Below are 23337 nucleotides of genomic sequence, written 5' to 3' on the forward strand. Positions count from 1 at the left end.
CGTGAAATCCCTGCAGGAATTTCTTGGCATGGTGAACTTCTATCATCGTTTCATCCCGGGAGCGGCTCGCACCATGCGGCTTCTATATGAGGCCCTTAAAGGCAAGAAGCCCAAACACACTGTTGACTGGACTGAAAGCAGGGTCGGGGCTTTTATGGACACCAAAGCAGCTTTGGCACGGGCTACGATGCTGGCACATCCCTCCTTTTCTGCCCCTGTGGCACTGACCTCGGATGCTTCGGACTACGCGGTGGGGGCGGTGTTTGAACAATGGATGGACGGTACCTGGCAGCCTCTCGCTTTTTTCAGTAGGCAGTTACGCCCCCCTGAGCTAAAGTACAGTACTTTCGACCGTGAACTGCTTGGGATGTACCTCGCCATCCGCCATTTTCGACACATGCTGGAAGGCCGCCGGTTTACAGTTTACATCGACCACAAACCGTTGACCTTCGCCATGTCCAAGGCAGCAGAACCATGGTCCGCCCCACAGCAACGCCAGCTGTCCTATGTCTCCGCCACACCAAGGCCCCTTTGGAACACTTTCACGTGCCCGAGCGACGTTTCGACCATGTCAACGTCGACCTGGTTGGCCCCCTGCCCCCTTCTCGGGGATGCACTCACCTGTTAACTATGGTCGACCGCACCACACGTTGGGCGGAGGTCGCCCCGCTCTCGTCCATTACATCAGTCGACGTGGCATGAGCGTTTATTGGCACCTCTTCGTGCCACTTTGAAGGATGGCAACTGGATTGACAGACTCCCGTGGGTCATGCTGGGCATCAGGACGGCGCCTAAGGAGGATCTCCGGTCTTCCTCTGCGGAGCTGGTTTATGGCCAGCCTCTGCGGGTGCCTGGAGATTTCGTGCCGACTGCTTCGACTCCTTGGTCGACCACAACACAACGCTCAACCCACTTGGACAATGCCAGGCTCTTTGCCCCGCTGCCCACTTCTGGCCACGGTGTTCCAGGTTCTCACATGCCCAAGGACCTCCTGTCAGCTGGTTATGTGTTCATTCGCGTTGATGGGCACAGAGGGCCCTTGCGCCCTCCTTATGAGGGCCCCTTCCGAGTTTTGGAGGCGGGACAGAAACATTTTGTCATTGACATGGGGGGTAAACCCGAGTGGGTCTCGGTGGACCGCCTTAAGCCGGCTCTCTTGGACTTGGCTGGGCCGGTTGAAGTGGCTCGCCCGCCAAGGCGAGGTCGTCCTCCTACCGGAAGCTTGTCTTCTCGCCTTCTCCCCTCTGACCCTTTCCCCGTGACTTCCCCGTCTTCGATTTCTCCTGTTCCTCCGCGACCGCCCCCTGCGGATGCGCTTTCTCGCTCCCCCGTACGGCGTAGCCGTTACGGCCGCCGGATTCGCCCCCCGCGACTTGAACTTTAGAGTGTCTGTTTTTGTTGGGTTGAATTCTGGGGGGACGTGTGTAGTGACTTCTATATATATAATTCACTACCAACTACAAACGTGTGAATGCAATGTTACATATGCGTGTCAGAGAGTTCACGATTTGGTAATATAATAATAATTGCAGTCCCTTTAAGGACCGCCATGTTTATCTGCTGGTTTCTATGGAAACCGACTTTCGGCGGGTCTCGGTTGGCGCGGGGAGTTTTGCTGCTGTTGGTGCTAATAAAAAAAATGACACACTCTCTCTGAGTGCGAACGTGAGAAATTGTCGCTTTCTTCGCACACTTCCCCCTTTTTTTCTTCTTGAAAAACCTCACTCATATACTTTTTAAGCATTATGGCATTTAGTTTTTTTTTTTTCCCATGCATATATGTGTTACTCTGGGTGCCCAGTGAATGTAAGCGTTCACATTTATTGGCTATGAGTCACTTAAAATTCTATGAATGAATTGGCAAAAATGATATGATATAGCCAGGGGTATTCAAACATTAATTTGCGGGCTACATACAGAAAAATGGAAGGATGCAAGGGACCACTTTGAAATTCTTCAACTTTCCTTCATTGAGCACACTGAAATAAATTAAGCAAGACATTATTGTTGATAATTTGTAGCTTTTTGAAAATCAGCTACCGGTACATTACATTTTTCTATTCAAGGTGAAGATAAGGCAAATAGTTTTGGATTTTCAAGATTTCACAAAACCCAAACTTGCTCATATTCAGGTTTATAAAATCCTAAATAAGACCTACTGGCTACCCCTTTTCCAACTCAAACATTTGGTCATATAAACGCGATCACACTCCGGTTTCCTCCCACATTCCCAAACCATGCACCATATAACTTATAAAAGCTATAAATTGTTCCTAGGTGTGAATGTGAGTGCGGATGGGTGTTTGTTTTATGTGTCAGATTTGCTGTCAACCGGTTCAGGGTGAACTACCTACTTTACGAAGACAGCTGGGATAGGTTCCAGCACACCCGCGACCCTCATGAGGATGAAACCGGAATTTTGACCTTAATTTGAATATAGACAGCATGGAAACATAGTCAGTGACGTTAGCTGGCCATTATGAAAATCGATACTGAAGGATCATTAATGTTCTGAAATCGGACTTTGTCGCAGAGCAGAAAGTGGAAGAAACAATTTGTGCTTTATTCACCACATCATAATTTTTATGAGTATTTTAGTTAGACTTGTTTTTGTATACTTGCATAACTAGTCAAGCTAGACAATATATAGATCGATTTATTAGTGGGAGTGTCACCTATTTTCTGACACCCTACCTTTTTTCTTTTAATTTCTTTTAATTAATTTACTATTATTTTGTAACCAGCCATGTCAACTCTCATTTTTAGTATATGCAGCGGGCAGTTGAAAAATGGATGGACATGAAACATGGAGAAACACGTGTAAATTCTTATCAGGATTCTATATAAAAACACACTTTTCCCTGACACTTGGTGATTGTCTCGGTTTCAGGCTTTGTAATCACAGCCACTCTTCAGTGAACACTTCATCAAATATCCTCATTGTATTCCCGAAGACAAAACAAGGTATCGTTAAAGCTTTTTAGCATCAACCATGCACTGGAAACGCATTCATGAGTAGGGAAATTTGTTTTGTGATGGAGTTTACGGTATGTCACTCACGAACTATTGCCTTGCCTGAAGGCAACTCTTGCATGTCGAGAAAGCTTGATGGGAGGAAAGACATTTCTTATTTTGTGGCCCCTTCCTTTGACCAAACACGAACATTTGCAACTTAGACGGGTGTTTTGCCCCAGGTTACTAGCAAGGGTTGTATCACTGAATGGAATAAATACCACCTCCCTCTCAGTTCCTTTGACTTTTGACCTGTCAAATAGCCAAAACCCAGTTGAGAGTCAGCTTCCGCTCATTACCTGCGTGAAAACATTCCCTCGTCTCCACTTTACATTTTTCACAGATCCGATGTACGAGATTATAGTTCATCTCAACTCAACTTTTTTTCATAGACCACTTTAAAAAACTGTGTTTAAAAAAAACAACATAAAAAAAACAGTCAGGGTGCGTCGTAATGCATTGGAATTTCTAAAATGTGTTAAAATGCATTGCAAAATCATTGTTGTGTATGAGCCCTTTATTGTTCTTCATTTGGTATTGTTTAATGATTAAAAAAAAGCAACTAAACACCAATCAAGCAAGACTGATGTCCTCGCCTCAATGTTTTTGAAACTGAAAACCAATTTGGTACCGAATAATGATCAAACAAAGATAATCAGTCTTGGACAATTTTAAGATAAAAGCTTTAATTAAAGAATATGTCCAAATGATGAAGCTATTATCGAAATAGTTGTTGAATAATATAATGAGCAATTCATTTTGATAACTCAAACCAAACTCTCAGTCCTTGTGTTTGCCACCTGCTCTACCGCCAGTGACCTGTGGGTGGTGCCAATGTGTCTCAGGTTGTGGCCAGATTACCCAGAGGGGAGAGAGAAGAAGATCTGTATTCTCCCTTCACATTGGCATACAGGGCGCCCAGAATATTATTTCTTCTCATTGCACAGTCTTCATGTTGTGTGAAGTTGTTTGGGACCCGGCCGCACAGAAACAGACCTGCGATCTGTGCTCTGAGCTTATTTACTCAAACAGACATTGCAGAAATGTGTGCGATTCTCGCCAATCGGATTGCTCTTACTAACATTAGTTTACAAGTTGAATCAACAATAAATGAAAGAAGAAGCGGTAAATTACGAAAAAGTAATAGTCACAAACTGACCAGACGTACAAGCGAAACGCATAGCTGGCGGGCAGCCACGGCTTGCGAAGGTTAAGCTATTTTCACAAGAGAAGTTTCTCGATTGGCTGTACAGTATCTCCAAAGCAATGTGGAGGAGGAAGCTGTTGTGGTGGCATGTCATCAAAACAAAGGACAGGCAAGAAACCTGTTGAGTCATTTGAACAAGTGGCCCTCAAGTGATCAAACAGAAAGTATGAAAAAGCGAACAGTTTGCAGAGACTGCCCACGTAAACATTAGCAGTTCCGTCGCTAATAACAGGCGAGCAGCCACCAAATGAAAGCAGCAATTCGTCGTGTCATCTTTTGATCAGTCACATTTCCAAGTTGCAATGATGCTAAAGCCGCATGAAGGGTCATAACTTAAGTATTATTATGCTTGCATTACAAGGCGTATTTATTTATTTATGATTGGTCCATTTCTTATGATTTCACAAAAAAGGTTAGGGGACCATTGCTCTAGCAAATCAAATTTCTTTTTGCACAATTTTCAAACATGGCGTATTCGGGCGTGCTCTCCGTACCGCCACGATTTTGATGCAGATGTGGGATGCCGAGGATTGGCCGGGAAAACACTACGTTCCCTCCCACTGTGGCAGAGAAATGCGCCCATTTTTAATAGCGCAAAATTTGGGCAAAATACCAAAAGAAAGAAAACTCAACCCATGCGCACTGTTAGACTATACTTTGTGCACGACTTGCACCAGGAACAAAAAAAGGGTGAATTAAGTTATTTTGGTAAAAGCTAAAGATGAGTTTTAGTCCTCTTCCTATTGTAAAGTTGCTCAGTTCAATCTCTTAACACAAACTGACTTGGGGCGAATGAGTTGAGTTGCACTGGATGAGGTTTATTACATCAAGATTTACTAAAGATCCAGTGACACGCTCAGCGACTATATTGCTTATCCTGAGACATACACAATATCATACAATGTTTCATTTGCATGAATATGAAATATGCTGATTGAAAGAACTACTCGCATCCCCCGTTTAGATCTGATCAGCATTAATGACACTCTTCATTTACTATTGATATCTCCATAACAGCATCGGTGGGAGGCAGAGGCAATCAGCTCTTGTTGTCTCGTTAATTAAGTTCCATCTAATGGAGATGATGATTTGCAATCAGGGCCTCGACCTGAGATGTTGCACCAAAGTAAGATGCTGCAGCCTCTAATAACGTAAGAGCATATGGCACTTATTGTTTCTTGGCATCCCTGAGAAGTTCATTCAATGTTCATTCAAGTGAGGATTAACGAGCCAAAAGAACTGATGTATCTTAAATATGCACAATTTCTATTCATTCTAATCTGTGTTATGACAGCTAATTTATAGGGAATGCCTGTTCATTCGATAGGCTTGATAAATCTTTGTTCAAAGCACTATTTTTAATGCGGACCTTATTGAGTATGTTTCCACTCATTAAAATTAAAACCACACCTGAAAACCATATTTATTGTTCATTTGTACCCCGCATACATACAGAATATCCATCCATCCATCCATGATCTGAACCCCTTTATCCACATGAGGGACGTGGATGCACTGGAAAAGTGCCTCCCATGCCTCCGCGTCAGGTTTTCACAAACACACAAACTCTTATGTTTCCTTCATTTTTCTGTTTTGTTCATCTGAGAGGCAGTTATGGCTCTTGCTCATCAGGGTAGGTGTGTGTAAGTGTGTGTGTATGCGCGCGTGTGCCGTCACGGGTCAATCATAGCAGTTTTGTTGATTGAAAAGTAGATATTTGGTCAAAAAAGGTTGGGCACCCGTGGTCTATAGCTTATTGCTTTTGGAATAAGCAGTGGATTTTTTTCTTTTCATTCCTGAGGTACTGCGTCAAGCTCATCCTCAATTCTTTGCAGGTTTTTGCAGTCTTTTACTTAGGCTTCACCATCAGCAAGCTCAGCCATTACATCCGGGGCCAAGCGCATTAACGATCAGACTCTTTTCCTTCAGGTTTTCTACTCTCCTCTTCAAGTTTTCAAATAGCATGTCCTTATTGACAAAGTATGACTGCTCCACTGCATCTTGTTCATGAGACAGAGGGAGGAGACATTTCATCATGTCCCACAGTGCTGCACACTCAGCTCTGCCTCTGAGAAATCCCCCCCAGCCCCCCCAAAAAACAACCTTCAAAACTGCAACTGTATGAAAAATCTTTTAATTCTGTCTTGAGGTTGGCAACATCAGAAGTGTGCACTGTGGCCACACACCAGTATCACACTTGGGATCATAACAAGTTGACTTCTTAAAAGAATCTAATTACAGCAGCAATTTCCATATGTTTACTTTTAATATAACTAATTTGGCTCACTTTAAGTGAAAAACACCAAACTCATGAGAGTCCAACTTTGGCCAAGATTGGTCAGGTCCAGTTTTGGACTGGATGAGGGTCTTGCTCTGGAAGAAATGAGACATACATGCCCTTCATACATTACTTTTTTTTCATTCATTCATTTTCCGAACCGCTTAATCATCACTAGGGTTGCTGGGGGTTCTGGAGCCTATTCCAGCTGTCTTCAGGCAGGAGGCGGGGGACACCCTGAATCATATGCCAGCCAATCGCAGGGCAAACAGAGATGAACAATCATACTTTGGGACAACCAGCCTACCATGCAGGTCTTTGGAATGTGGGAGGAAGCCGGAGTACCCAGAGAAAACCCACGCACGCTTGGGGAGAACATGCAAACTCCACAAAGGGAGGCCGGAGCTGGAATCGAACCCGGTACCTCTGCAGTGTGAAGTCGACGTGCTAACCACTGGACTACTGGGCCGCCACATAACATTTTTTAAAACATTCACATATTCCACAATGACGTGTGCTGTATCTAGTGATGCAGTGTATTTTATTCGCATTTCTACAACTCATAAAAGATCTAGTCATAATAGAATCCATAAATAAAAAATCTTACGAAACGTCACTAGAATATGAGCAAATCTGACTTAAATTTGACCTTATTTTTCACGTCTGTCCTTCTTACTTCCCCAATGGTTGTACACTTGAGTCTTTGTATAATTCCAATCGCATTCACATGACTTTTCTGCTAAATGTCTCGCATTGGGTAGTCCAGCTTCCATTTAGTCCATATTTTCCATCGGAAAATTTGCTTACAACTTCAGCTTCGCTGCATGTTCTGCAGAGCAGACCTTTCTCACTCGAAAAAGAAAAGATCTCACCCTCTTTCATTGCTTGCTGCCCTCGACACTCTGGAGGAGATGGGCAACAGGAGGATGTTAGTTAAGCTAACAGCTATGCTGGACAGACCTTCCCAAGCCCTCCAGGACACCCTGGCAGCACTGGGTAGCTCTTTCAGCTAGAGACTGATACACACGCGCTGCAAGAAAGAGAGGTACCGCCGCTCGCTCCTAATGACTGCTGTCAGGCTACTGAATAGACGCACCTGGAAATCTGGACTCACCTCCACTCACCCGTTTTAAATACCATAGCCACCTTATGCAGCAGTTGCATATACTGTATGTTGATATCTTATAGTTTATATTGCATTCTGTACTGTGTACAGTTCATTTTAAAATTTATTTTGCGCATGTACTATAAATATTTCATGTTTTTTTTCTACCTTCTTCCCCCCAAATTTTGCTCCTGTAAATTGCGAATTTCTCCATTGTGAGACAAATAAAGGTTTTCATATCTTAGCTTAACAACTGACAGTGTGTTAGGGGTGTAATGTTACATTTATTTAATCGATGTCTATGCTCCGTCCGCGATTGATTGATTGAGTGGATATAATTAATGTAATCATATTAGACCATTCATTCATTCATTCATTCATCTTCCGAGCCGCTTGATCCTCACTAGGGTCGCGGGGGGTGCTGGAGCCTATCCCAGCTGTCTTCGGGCAGTAGGCGGGGGACACCCTGAATCGGTTGCCAGCCAATCGCAGGGCACACAGAAACGAACAACCATTCGCACTCACACTCACACCTAGGGACAATTTAGAGTGTTCAAACAGCCTGCCACGCATGTTTTTGGAATGTGGGAGGAAACCGGAGCACCCGGAGAAAACCCACGCAGGCCCGGGGAGAACATGCAAACTCCACACACTTGTACTGTAATTGTTTTTCGCTCGTTTACGTCATCTCTGGTCATGTCATACCCAACAAACTTCTATGTTCATTTTAGTACTTAAACCCGGGTGTATGTACTTCTGTCCCTCAACATAATAATTCATTTGACTTCATTGGAATGTGTCATGCGGGAGCCCTGCTTAAAGCTACCAAGATGAAACCATTCAATTAATTCTGAATTACGTCTGAAAATGTCTTGCAGGATAGCCCTAATGAAAATGATGTAGATGGGTCTCAGCATGAAGGCAGGCTGAGGACTTTGGGCAGGGGCATGCACAATTCTTTGCACATGCACGCACAGTGCCGTACACAGACATGCTTGCATGCCCGCACACCCAGCCTTCCAGCATGTGCATTCAGGAGGCGTCTACATGACTGCCCTAAATTTGCCTGACGTGCGCCTGAAATTGAATCTAATGTCGCGCTCCCTGGGGACAGTGAGCAGCACACTGGTAAATTATTTAAAAAAAGGGAGCTTTGAACTGCATAATTTAACCTAAATAAATGAGGAATATGAAAACCAAATGGCAACTTTGGGTAAGATTTTGTTTACCATGGCCACAACAGAAAAAAACAGGAATGCGTCTGAATGTACTTGACAACAGCCTTAGTGGCAACACTTACTGAAACAGTATATGTTGTTATTTATGTATTGGATTATTTTGTCCATCCATCCATCCATTTTCCGATCCGCTTTTATCCTCTCAAGAGGCGCGGGGGATGCTGGAGCCTTTCTCAGACATCTTCGGGGCAGTAGGCGGGGACACCCTGAATTGGTGTCCAACCAATTGCAGGGCACACAGAGACGAACAAACATCCACGTTCACAGTCACACCGAGGGACAATTTGAAGTGTTCAATCAGCCTGCCATGCACGTTTTTGGAATGTGGGAGGAAACCAGAGTACCCGGAGAAAACCCATGCAGGCCCAGTTTATGCAAACTCCACATAGGGAGGCCGGAGCCGGGATAGAACCCACGACCTCTGCACTGTGAGGTCGACACGCTAACCACTGGCTGCCTGTATTATTTTGCATTTATAATTATATTTGATGGTATATGTTTGACCGAATATTCCACTAAAGAGATCATTGCAACCAGAGATGGGCATTTTACTCGATTTGGCTGGTCCGTCCTCCGTCCGCGACATGGGCACCCTTCTGTCATCCTCCCTCCGTCTTTAGTCATAAAATGATTGTTTTTCCGTCCCTGTTTGTCCTTGTCTTTTCAAACTTTCACCCTTACATTTTACCAGCCCCCCCCTAACTCCCCCTAAAAAAACGTCTGTGCATGATGTTGTGAAAGAGGCTAATAGGAGATGGTTTCATAATTAACATTATTTAATGCTCATTAGCGGTGTTCGCCCCCATGCTGCTTCTCCACGTCAAACTACCCATTGTAGGTGGGGTACGCCAATAGGGAGATATTCCGCTTGAGGATGACCAGCTTGGCCAGGGCCTTACTCTTCGGCCGGAGGATGTCACCGGTTGTTGAAAAAAAACCCTCTCCACAGCAGCAGCGGTAGGGAGTGGGGTGTTGTATTCATCCTTCCATGCCTCCATGTGCTCCGCTGGCGTGTTCCCAATCAGTTTGCGTGTTTGGGTGACCATTGCGCGTTTGAAGCATTTCAAGGCACTTTTGTCCTATTTCGACAGAGTAGGTTGAAATGAACTTTTCAGATTTTTTTTTAATTCCCAATTTTTAGGTGTATTTTTCTGTATACAGACGACCTTTTCCTTCTGCCTTCTGATTGCATGTAAGCAGCGGCATTTGATCCTGCCACTCTGACTCTTATGACAAGCACACCGCAGAGGAGGGAGAGGAGGATGCAGAGGGCTTTCACAGCAGTCGGTATATATAACATGCTTGATCTTTTTCTCCTCATAAGTTTAAAAAAACTCCCAGTGTGTATTTTGTCATGTTTTGGCTGCATTCGTATGTCAGAGCACGAGTGTGTGGAAGTACTGTCAGATGGCTATCAGATGTGTTCTGCACATGTATTTTTATTTTTTTTTACGTGCAGCCCAGCTAAGTATTAATCTGTTGAAAAGCATTTTGTAAAATACTGTTTAAACACTACTTTCATTTTAATGATGATGACAAAGAATGTGTGTACTCACACCTCCAAGTATTTAAAAAAGGACTTTGGTTGAGGCCGCTAGAGTGAGAAGCAAAAGTCACCAGCCACATCTTTACTCAGTGTTCCTAAATCAAACATCACCGACGGACGTATATGTACCATTTTCCATCCGGCCAAAATTAAAACCAGTATGTGCCATTTACAGTGTGGGTTTGCTGTGTCCACCACTGTGTTGGGTAAAATATGGGATACGTGTGTGTATTGATATCTTTTACCAAAGATGCACAAAGTGGCTTTGATCTGTTAAACAGACGCCTGTTTTGTGGGGTAAATGGCCGTGAGTTATGCAAATTAGGGCATGTGCTTTCATTCAGGTAGAATTCTGATTCATCGATATACACTCAAGAAAATGGGCCTGTACGCACGTAGCAGGAATGTGACGGTGAATTTGCGTATATGTTACACTTGCACGTAGACTACAAACATTCCTTTACATTTATTTGCAAATAGGGGCTATTTTGAGGGTGACTCACATTCATGACAGTTTCTCTTTTTACTTTACATTTTATAAAATTCATCAAATATGTAGATGGTCGGCATGGTGGACGGCTGGTTAACGCGTGAGCCTCACAGTCCACAGGTGCAAGGTTCGATTACAGCTCTGGCCTTCCTGTGTGGAGTTTGCATGTTCTCCCCGTGCCTGTGTGGGTTTTCTCCAGGTACTACGGTTTCCTCCCACATTCCACAAAACATGCGTGGCAGGTTAATGGGACACTCTAAATTGTCCCTAAGTGTGAATGTGAATGGTTGAGTGCCCTGCTATTGGCTGGCAACCAGTTCAGGGTGACCCCTGCCTACTGCCCAAAGACCACTGGGATAGGCTCTGGTGCGCCCCGCGACATTTGTGAGGATACGCAGATCATAAAATGGATGGATGGATGAAAATAAACACAACTCTTTAGCGTCATAAATGTATGAAGTAAGAAATACTGATAAGACACATTCCTCTCTTAAATTGCTAATTTCTTCCTGGTAATGAACATAAACAGTGGTTGAAATTATGTTATCTAGTTGTGATTTTTTTTTTGTATCCACAGAAATATCTTGCTGTCAAACACATTTTTTAATATGATATAACCAATACTGTACAAAAGCTCAACTTGCCCACTGATTGTTTGACCAATTCACAACAGCTCCAGGTGGACATTAGCTCGAGTGGTGCTGGTAAGTAAGCTGTAAAACCAAAGGAAAACTTCAAACCCACGTGAACAAGTGAGTGGCTCCACGTACATTCCCAAAGCGTTTTCACATAATTTTAAGCAGTCTGAAGTGGACCTCTGGAATGTAAATCTCAACTCTGTCTGATTTCTGGGCTGATGACATGTGTCTGAATGTGCAGCTGAGAGCAATTACCTCACAATAATTGTGAGTAGGCTTTCTTGCACACTAATTAATCACTACTGTGCATGCGCGCGCGCGCACACACACACACACACACACACACACACACACACACACACACACACACACACACACACACGCACGCACACACACACACACACACACACACACACACACACACACACACACACACACACACACATTCCTGTAAGACTATATTTGTGAGGTCCGGGTAACTCCAGATAGGGAGTGAGGACCACCCTTTCTGATAGGTTTAGAGAGGAACTAGTCTTAGATTTGTACACTAGATGTCACCCCAACTACTTTCCCCACTTCAACTTCTTTAAAAAACAGAGCAATAAAAAGTAGACTTGAAACTGAAATCATAGCAGGAGTGAGGACTCTGAATGGGCACATTCAAAGTCCTCACTCCTGTTGTGACTTTGGTTAAAATATCTTATCTTTTTTGGTTTTGTTGCAGTTAAGCATACAAATCAACTTTTGGTATGGCCTTCAGAGTTTTTCCTCTCTTATTAACCTGCAATTACACAGCAGACATTTTGTATTTTAATTTTAAAAAGTGTGAGTAGTCTGTTTTATGAATAATTTGATAGTTTCAACTTAAGATAAGCAGAGTTCCTCATTTATACATTATATATCAATCACAACTTGAACCGATTGATTGCTGTACAATTACTACTACAATAAAAGTGACCCATGCTTTGGCCAATTAATTTACGGAACTAAATCAAATATATTGTAAAACTTTATAAGTACATGTCAACATTAAATCTCACCTCAAGTAGAACATTTTTAACAACACTGCTCAGGAAGAGTAGAAAAGAATTGAAAAAAAAATACTCCAGCAAGAAAATTTAAATTTAAAAATGAAGAACTCGAGAAGCAGATCTTTTCTTGAAGTCTTTACAGGTTCTTTGACCCAAGGCCTGCGGCTCTTTCATTTTGCAGTCAGTGCATTGTTCTTGCTTGACACACTTTTATAAGTCTCCCCAGGTGTTTTTCCACAGCAGCCTTTTCTTCTTCATTCCATGGTCTCCTCAAATTTGCTCTGGGAGACCCTAAATATGATGACAATTGCAATTTAATGATACTCACAAAGACCACCTTGTGATAGCTTTACAATGTGGATTTTATACGTAAAAAAAATAAAAGTACTTGTCTTTTTCTCCAATTTAGATTTTGCCTGCTCTTTGGGTGTAAGGTTTTTTCCATCCATCCATCATCTACCGCTTATCCGGGGCCGGGTCGCGGGGGCAACAGCTTTAGCAGGGAAGCCCAGACTTCCCTCTCCCTAGCTACTTCTTCCAGCTCTCCCCGGGGATCCCGAGTCGTTCCCAGGCAAGCTGGGTGACATAGTCTCTCCAGCGTGTCCTGGGTCTCCTCCCGGTGGGATATGACCGGTACACCTCACCGGGGAGGCGCTCAGGAGGCATCCGAATCAGATGCCCAAGCCACCTCATCTGGCTCCTCTCGATGTGGAGGAGAAGCGGCTCGACTCTGAGCCCCTCCCGGATGACTGAGCTTCTCACCTTATCTCTAAGGGAGAGCCCGGACACCCTGCGGAGAAAACTCATTTCAGCCGCTTGTATCCGGGATCTCGTTCTTTCGGTCACGACCCATAGCTAGTGACCATAGGTGAGGGTTGGGACGTAGATCGACCGGTAAATTGAGAGCTTCGCCCTTTGGCTCAGCTCCTTCTTCACCACGACAGACCGATACAACGTCCGCATCACAGCAGACGCTGCACCGATCCGCCTGTCGATCTCCCGCTCCCTCCTACCCCCACTCGTGAACAAGACCCCAAGATACTTGAACTCCTCCACTTGGGGTAAGAACTCCTCCCCGACCCGGAGGGGGCACTCCACCCTTTTCCGACCGAGGACCATGGTTTCAGATTTGGAGGTGCTGATTTCCATCCCAACCGCTTCACACTCGGCTGCGAAACGCTCCAGTGAGAGTTGGAGAGCCCCGTTTGAAGGAGCCAACAGCACCACATCATCTGCAAAAAGCAGGGATGTAATACTGAGGCCCCCAAAACTGACCCCCTCAACGCTTCGGCTGCGCCTAGAAATTCTGTCCATAAAGGTTATGAACAGAATCTGCGACAAAGGGCAGCCTTGGCTGAGTCCTACCCCCACTGGAAACGATTCCGACTTACTGCTGGCAATGCGAACCAAACTCTGACATCGGTGGTATAGTGACCGAACAGCCCGTATCAGGGGGTTCGGTACCCCATACCCACGAAGCACCCCCCACAGAACTCCCCGAGGGACACGGTCAAACGCCTTCTCCAAGTCCACAAAACACATGTAGACTGGTTGGGCGAATTCCCACATACCCTCAAGGACCCTGCTAAGGGTGTAGAGCTGGTCCACTGTTCCACGGCCGGGACGAAAACCACACTGCTCCTCCTCAATTGGAGGCTCGACTTCCTGACGGACCCTCCTCTCCAGCACCCCTGAATAGACCTTACCAGGGAGGCTGAGGAGTGCGATCCCTCTGTAGTTGGAACACACCCTCCGGTCCCCCTTTTTAAAAAGAGGGACTACCACCCCGGTCTGCCAATCCAGAGGCACTCTCCCTGTTGACCACGCGATGTTGCAGAGGCGTGTCAACCAGGACAGCCCCACAACATCCAGAGCCTTGAGGAACTCCGGGCGGATCTCATCCACCCCTGGGGCCTTGCCACCGAGGAGCTTTTTAACCACATCGGTGACTTCAACCACAGAGATAGGAGAGCCCACCTCAGAGTCCCCAGGCTCTGCTTCCTCCAAGGAAGGCGTGTTGGTGGAGTTGAGGAGGTCTTCGAAGTACTCTGCCCACCGGTTCACAACGTCCCGAGTCGAAGTCAGCAGCGCCCCATCCCCACTGTACACAGTGTTAGTGGTGCACTGCTTCCCCCTCCTGAGACGTCGGATGGTGGACCAGAATTTCCTCGAAGCCGTCCGGAAGTCCGCTTCCATGGCCTCACCGAACTCTTCCCACGCTCGGGTTTTTGCCTCGGCGAACACCGAAGCCGCGGTCCGCTTGGCCAGTCGATACCCGTCAGCTGCCTCTGGGGTCCCACAGGCCATAAAGGCTCGATAGGACTCCTTCTTCAGCTTGACGGCATCCCTTACTGCTGGTGTCCACCAGCGAGTACGGGGATTGCCGCCACGACAGGCACCAACCACCTTACGGCCACAACTCAGATTGGCCGCCTCAACAATAGAGGCACGGAACATGGTCCACTCGGACTCAATGTCCCCCGTCTCCCCCGGAACATGGGAAAAGCTCTGTCGGAGGTGGGAGTTGAAACTCCTTCTGACAGGGGATTCCGCCAGACGCTCCCAACAAACCCTCACTATACGTTTGGGTCTGCCAGGACGGACCGGCATCTTCCCCCACCATTGGAGCCTACTCACCACCAGGTGATGATCAGTTGACAGCTCCGCCCCTCTCTTCACCCGAGTGTCCAGAACATGCGGCCGCAAATCCGATGATACAACTACAAAGTCGATCATCGAACTGCGGCCTAGGGTGTCCTGGTGCCAAGTGCACATATGGACACCCTTATGTTTGAACAAGGTGTTCGTTATGGACAATCCGTGACGAGCACAGAAGTCCAATAACAAAACACCACTCGGGTTTTGATCGGGGGGGCCGTTCCTCCCAATCACGCCCCTCCAGGTATCACTGTCATTGCCCACGTGAGCATTGAAGTCCCCCAGCAGAACAATGGAGTCCCCAGCAGGAGTACTCTCCAGCACACCCTCCAAGGACTCCAAAAAGGGTGGGTATGCTGAGCTGCTGTTTGGTGCATATGCACAAACAACAGTCAGGACCCGTCCACCCACCCGAAGGCGGAGGGAGGCAACCCTCTCGTCTACCGGTGTGAACCCCAATGTACAGGCACTGAGGCGGGGGGCAATGAGTATGCCCACACCTGCTCTGCGCCTCTCACCGTGAGCAACTCCAGAGTGGAAGAGAGTCCAACCCCTCTCGAGAGAACTGGTACCAGAACCCAGGCTGTGTGTGGAGGCAAGTCCGACTATATCCAGTCGGAAATTCTCTGCCTCACACACCAGCTCGGGCCCCTTCCCTGCCAGAGAGGTGACATTCCATGTCCCAAGAGCTAGCTTCTGCAGCCAAGGATCGGACCGCCAGGGTCCCCGCCTGGACTCGAATCTGCAATGAAATGGGACATCCCTGATTTGACACTCATTGTCAAATACGTTGCATGCATTTTAACTGGTTAAATTATGAAAAAAGAGATATAGTTCCTCATCCAAAGCTTACCATCCAATTCAGTCTTCCCTCTTTTGGAGAGATGCTTTTCCCTTTTTGGGGCTAAAGGTCGATACCACCACATGAAAAGGAGAACAAACATCATTGTTGAACAAAAATATGCTATCAAGGCATTCATTTAGTAACCCAATTCCAGTGAAATTGGGACATTATGCTCATCAATCAAAACAGAATACAATGATTTGCAAATCATGTCCAACCTATATTTAAGTGAAGCATTACAAAGACAAGACAACATTCAATGTTCAAATTGGTACATTTAATTTTTTCCAATAATATTTAACTTAGAATTTAATGGCTGTAATGCGTTCCATAAAAGATGGAACAGCTAGCAAAAAAAATAATGTTGAGAAATGCTCATCAAACCCCTGTTTGTCACATCCCACCGGTGAACAGGCTAACTGTGAATGGGTGGGTGCCATGATTGGGTCAAAAAGTAGCTATCCTGAATTCACAAGCAAAGATTGGGTGAGGGTCACCACAAGTTGAATCGTTGAAGGACAGAGTTTCACAACGTATAATTGCAAGGAATTGAGGGATTACGTCATCTTTGGTCAATAATATCAAAAGGTTCAGAGAATCTGGACCAATCAGTGCATGTAAGCGGCAAGGCCAAAAACAGATAACATTCAAAGGCCATGACCTTCGACCTATCAGAGAGCACTGCATCCAAAACAACCTTGTCCCAGCTTGTTTGGAACGTGTTGCAGCCATCAATTCCAACATAGTAGTGTAGCCAATTACCGTATTTTCACGACTATAAGGCGCCATTAAAAGTCTTAAATTTTCTCCAAAATGGACAGGACGCCTTAGGGTGCGGAGCGTCCTTTATATGCGCTGAGTTCCAAAATCTGACTGACAGCCAACACGCTGTTTATATAGAGAAAAGGCGGAAGTGACTGTGAAAGAAGTCGGCCAATCAGAGAAGGGTGGGCGTGTATATATACATATATGGAGAGGGAGAGAGAGAGAGGGAGAGAGAGGACAGACAAGCTAGTCCGCCAATGGTGAAGGGTGGGCGTGTAAGTGGACGCCTCAAGCCAGTACCAACACTTGTATAGCGTGTGGCAATGTGCATTGTTGCAAAACAACTCCGGTTTTGGTTTCTAAGAACCCCTGAAAATAAATTCGACAAAGAGACATGCCTACGAAGCTCAGTTAAAACTTAAAGCCACCGGTTATGCTTTTGGCATGCGTGACCATCTCACAGCAGCGGTGAAAAATCAAGTCAAGCAAATGAACTCTGAGCTTGCCGTTATTCCCGGAGGCTTGACTAAAGAACTCCAACCGCTGGACATTGGCATCAACCGGGCGTTCAAAGTAAAGTTGCGAACAGCATGGGAACAATGATCGATGGCAAACACAACTTTACAAAGAGTGAGAGGCAGCGCTGGGCGAGTTACGCCACAATACGCAACAACGAGAGGGAACGCGGCGTTTTTGATGGATTACGGTACTTGCACAATTGTTCAATTCTTTCTACACACACACGCGCTGCCACCATGTTTCGCTCTGTTCTTTACTTTCAAATGTGGGAAAGCTTCACACGAGAGAAATGTTGACTTTGCTGTTGCTACTCCTTCTTTCCGCTCGGCAATGCGTAGCAACTCACACTAGCATGTGATGCATTCAATGACAACTGAGATGTGCAGTCCTCTGCTTCTGATACAGAGGATGAGGACTTTGATGGATTTCTGGGTGATGATTGATCGAAAACGTGAGAACATTGTACGATGGCTAAATAAAATACACCCGAACTCAGTTCTGCTTTCGTTGCCTTTTTAAAAACTTGTTTTTATCTTATCTGTATGTCTTGGCATGCTACCGTATGCTTCAAGCTAACGTGTTAGAGTGCGCGCATGCATGCCGTATGTTTAAGCTGGCGTATGTTTTACCACTGTAAAACTGCGGCTATTCGTACGATGCGTCCTGTGTATGTGTAAAATACAGAAATGTCACGCATTAATGAGACTGCGGCCATTAGTACGATGCGTCGAATAGTCGTGAAAATACGGTAAATAGAGGTTGAACATGACATGCAAATCATTGTATTATGTATTAAATACAAGTTCGTGCTTCCATTAAGAATAGAGAAGATTTACTGGGCAACATATAACATTTGAAAGGTATGTTACAAGAACATGTTGTATGATTTCATGCTAGTCAGTGTGAACCAACCGACATAATTACATTTTGTTAGACCAATGCAAATATTTGGCAGAAATAAAATACTGATTCCTGATTCAAAATAACTATCATCCATAAATTATCTTCCCCCTTCAAGTGCATTCCAGTGGCAGCCAGTGAACGAGCCTGGTCTCTATTGAACGCGAATAGCAGGGGTTTCGAAAAACATCTTTTATATTGATAGATTACATTGTCCAGTGTGGGCAATGCATTTGATAAATGAAATGGTAAGAACATGAATCTAAATACAAAAATACCCAAAACAATGCTGTAATCGATCGTGTAATATTGTACAGTAGAAATTTTTGTTGTATGTAATTTCATAGTGCTTTAGGTGCTAGAGTGAATTTACGCCGCATTATTTCCCCCAAGAAACATTTGATTTATAACGGCTAAAAATACACAAGGATTAAATATAATGTATATATGTTCCTCATACTGCGTGACAACTGACCGGAACAAATTATGGAGAAATTAAAACTCTTGACATGTCCATTCATCCGTTCTGCCCCCCCCCCCACCCCAAAAGCCGACTGCCCCCATGTCGAGCGTTGCCACGTACAAAGTTACACCAGTGTAGCCCCTGAAAACAGCTTAAAACGGAGCAAATGTAACCCTGCTCAGGAGGTGGTTTAAACATTTACTCTGGAGTAAATGCTAGTATGCGGGGCAGCACCGATATAAAATGGGACGTGTGAACGCTACAGGAGTAGACTTGCTACGCGTGAAAAGAGTTGATTACATACGGGTAGAATGTGTTGCTTTCGTGCTCGTTTGTACTTCTGTCATCTTTCCTTTTGTAGGAGACTGCACCGTCTCAGAGTTGATTGTGTAATTTGTTCCTTTATGTGTTCACAAACCCCCCCACAGAATTTATTTTGTGATGCCTTATGTTTCCTTTCCAATTGCCTTGCCATCTTTAAATTTGATTGGCCACAGTAGAAGCAATAATGACTTCTGTGCCAAACTCGTTTGCCTTCCCTTTTTGTAAATGCTTTTATGGTTAAAGAAGGATCTTCTTTGCTCATCTTTTGTTTTTACATAGGTTAATGGGTTACCTTCTTTACGAATTGCAGACATGACTGTGCTCCTCTGCTTCATATGTCTGATGACTTGTAGAGTCTTCACTGGATGTATCATAAGAACAATTTTTCTACCTTTGGATGGAATATCTCCTCGTCATCACTCGACTCAGAGGATGTCTTAGTTGGTTTGTATTCCTCATCTGATCCAAAAAGACTTGAGTCAGAATAATCACCATCTTCAGTGGGATTGTCCATCTGTTATTTAAAAAAAAAAAGATCAGAAAATACCATTGCAATTAATGATGTTAGAGAATAGTACTGATAATTCAGGCTTACATGACAAGATAGTTCTGTGGGATAAAATATTAATCGAACACATTAACATGGCAAAACAGAAATACCTTATAGAAATAACTTATTTTGTTTAATATGGGCAAATACAGCATTTGAAACTGACCGGGTAATCAATTAAAAGTCGACTTATTATAATTTTTAAAAATGTCTATATCACTCATTTCCAGTGCTTGGCAAAGATAGGTAAGTGCCGAAACCAAATAATGGTATCAGGCTGATACTGGCATTATTTTAAGGTTATCGTGGAGGCTGCCAATACCAGCAATCGATATTTCAGAAAATCAACATCAACATTCATCCACTAATTTGCCGATTAACGTCTAATCACTAAGTTGATATGAGTATGATAAGGTTAAGATTCATGCTGAGAATGCATCACTAGTATGTTTTTATAAGCCTGGGCCAATAACTGGTTTGACGTTTGAAAAGTCAAAGTTTCAATCACCACTAATTCGGCTTTGCCAATAAGGATATTTGGGATCAATAAACGATGAGCGAGTGTGGTTACAAATCGCAAAGGTTGATGACAGTGACAATGTATGTTGCCACAAAAAAAATCATCAAAATGTCCCCATAAAATAGTAGAAAGCTTAACAAACATAGAAAATATGCATCTCTCCTCATATAAGTGGGGGGTTTTTCAGCCCAAAATGCATAGGTTTTGGTGATCCACACATTTAACCTTTATTATTGTTTTTCATTCATTTATTATTTAATTTTAACTTTTGTGTTGATAATGGTTCACAGTATAATATTTCGTTCAACCCACTTTATCTGTAAATTGCTTGGTATTTTACATCGTCTTTTTGCAGTTACTTTCTGTATATGGAAAGACACTGGTTCCATTTGCAACTAATTCTCTGCTCAACTAAGATGGCGGCGGCGGCGAAAGACGCTGGGTCATTTGCAACTAATTTTCTGCTCAACTAAAATGGCGACGACGACGACGGCGAGACGACGGCGGCGGGGGGGGGGGGGGTTAAAACTTCATTTTACCACACCAACGGCCTATTCTGTGGCGCTGTATTGTGTGTCTGACGGCCTATTGAAAGTTTATTGTTTGAGAGGAAACTTTCTATCTTGGTGACAACTCCTTAGGTACAGCATAGTAGAGTTATTCATATAGTTGGTTTCACTCTAATGCTGATATAACACGAACCTTTGAGCCTGCCCGAATTACTTAGAATAACTAACTTGTAAGAAAATATTCAAAACTTGAGTGTCTTACCTGCTTTAATTCTGAAGTATTTGTCACTTTCTGGGGTTTTCTCGATGATGCTGACTCGTACGCTCACTCTTCTCAACGCCTTCCTTTTGTGCAGGTAGCAAAGCGCGCGTTTCCTAATTGATGGTCAGCGAGTGTGATGTGGGGGAGGGTAGCTGTAGAAACTCGTTTCCTGCAACGTAACTGTGACGTTTTGGGGTGTGAAAACAGCCCCGCCCCTTCATAACCAAAACTCCTTCACTTTTCCTCTGAGGTCCGTTTTGAAGTGGGGCATAGTAAATGTCAAGCAATATCAACATATTTTATGAACTCTTGTTTACACCAATGTCATGTACTCCTAAAATGAGCACAGCATATATACATGTGTGTGTGTATACATACTGTATATATATACAGTATATACACACACACACATATTTTAAAAACGACTTAAAATATTGTAATTGTTCTGAAAGCAACATTATTCCCAAATGCTAATATGGAATTGTGATGAAACATCATTATTATTTACTTATTGGATGCAATTCGTATTATACAGTTTCGATGTCCAAAGCAGAAAAAAACGAATTAGATTTTCTGGGGACACGACTGCAACACTCAACTCTTCTTGCAAAGCTTTGTTGCTGCTGTATGAACCGCGCTCCTAGTTGATCACGTGCTCAAACTAGTGTGGGGGAGGGGAGCTGAATAAACTAGGTTCAAACAGTGCAACTGCGAGGGTTTGGAGCTGGGAACAGCCCCTCCCCCCTTCATGGCCAACGATAAACTAAAATTGCTCAGCCTTTAACTTTTATTTTACTCTGCGGTCTGTTTTGAGGGGAGCATGATAAATTTCAAGCAACATCTATATGTTTCAGCAACTGTAATAACACAAATGTATATACCTGTTCATATTTTTTAAACCAGACTTAAATATTATAATTGTTCAATGAAACATAATTACAGTAAGTATTGCCATCTATTGACTTCTGTCAAACGAAAATTCCCTCACCCAGAATAAAAATCTATGCATTACACATTTGAGTACGATATTACATTATATGATTGCTTCAGGAGTATGAGGTACCGAGTCCCCTGATGCGGGCACTTTGGTCCCTCCACCACAGATGTCAGAATTTGGTTCACATTACCGGCAGTAAGTCAGAATCGTTTCCAGTGAGGGTTGGACTCCGCCAAGGCTGCCCTTTGTCATCGATTCTGTTCATAAACATTACGGACATTGGCAATTTCTAGGCGCAGTGTAAGTGTTGATGGGGGTCCATTTTGGTGGCCTCAGTATTACATCTCTGCTTATTGCAGATGATGTGGGACTGTTGGCTCTTTCAAACAGGGCCCTTCAACTCTCACTTGAGCGTTTCGCAGCTGAGTATGAAGTGGTTGGGATGAAAATCAGTCGGAAAAGGGTGGAGTTCTCTCTCCGGGTCGGGGAGGAGATCTTGTCCCAAGTGGAGGAGTTTAAGTATTTTGGGGTCTTGTTTGCAAGTGAGGGCAGGAGGGAATGAGAGATCGACAGGCGCAGCGGTGAAGCGGCGGCTGCTGCTTGCTCTGCGCGCTTTGTATCGGTCAGTCGTGGTGAAGAAGGAGCTGAGCCAAAGGGCGAAGCTCTCAATTTACCGGTTGATCTACGTTCCAACCCTCATCTACTGTCATGAGCAATGAGTCGTGACCGAAAGAATGAGATCCCAGATACAAGCGGCCGAAATGAGTTTTAAAGGTGTTCCGGGCATGTCCCACCGGCAGGAGGCCCCGGGGACAACCCAAGACACGCTGGAGAGACTGTGTCACTCAGCTGGCCTGGGAACGTTTCAGAATCCCCGGGCAGAGCTAGGAGAAGTGGCTGGGGAGAGGGAAGTCTGGGCTTCCCTGCTAAAGCTGCTGCCCCTGTTACCCGACCTTGGATAAGCGGTGGAATATGGATGGATGGATATTACATTAGTGATCGATTCATAACGACGGACGAACGTTCCGATACCTGGAACCTGGAAGCCATACCGAAGCTCGAATTAGAGCAAACTCAAGCAAGTCCCGTTCGATACCGCGGAATAACTGTCTGCACCACTTTTTACTCTCTTTGGCACAAAAACAGCAGAATCTCTCTATTAGCATGAGTTTACTGGAATCGTGAACGGCTTTCTATTCCATTCATTTACATTTACGTCCTGTCGATCGTTGCATCCAAACAAAGGAATGGTAATGACTGTGGAAGGGAACATGGAATGCATCCGATTAGATGCTCAAAGCAAGTTGCTTGTGGCTCGACGGACTGTAGAGTAAATGAACGTTTCCTGGAATGCTTGACCTGCTATCATGCTAACTCAACTCAACATTATTTATAGAGCACTTTCAAACAGCCATCGCTGCATACAAAGTGCTTTACATGGAGCAATTTAACATATACAACAAACAGTAACGCAGTCTGTAATAAATACGGTAGAAAGCACCGAACAGCAAAACCAAGAACAAATCTAAGTCATGGTGAGT

The 23337-nt window shown here is 44.4% G+C and overlaps 1 long non-coding RNA gene across 1 annotated transcript; it reads right to left on the reverse strand.

The window, feature by feature from the left end:
• Positions 1-15195: 15195 nt before the first annotated feature.
• On the reverse strand, positions 15196-22374 carry LOC127612117 (uncharacterized). The gene is made up of 4 exons (XR_007965574.1): positions 20860-22374; positions 19311-19532; positions 16057-16107; positions 15196-15945 (listed from the first exon to the last, which is right to left on the reverse strand). It is a non-coding gene; the product is annotated as an uncharacterized LOC127612117 (long non-coding RNA).
• Positions 22375-23337: the final 963 nt, after the last annotated feature.

This window comes from Hippocampus zosterae, chromosome 12 (assembly GCF_025434085.1).
Source record: "Hippocampus zosterae strain Florida chromosome 12, ASM2543408v3, whole genome shotgun sequence".
NCBI classification, from domain to species: domain Eukaryota; kingdom Metazoa; phylum Chordata; class Actinopteri; order Syngnathiformes; family Syngnathidae; genus Hippocampus; species Hippocampus zosterae.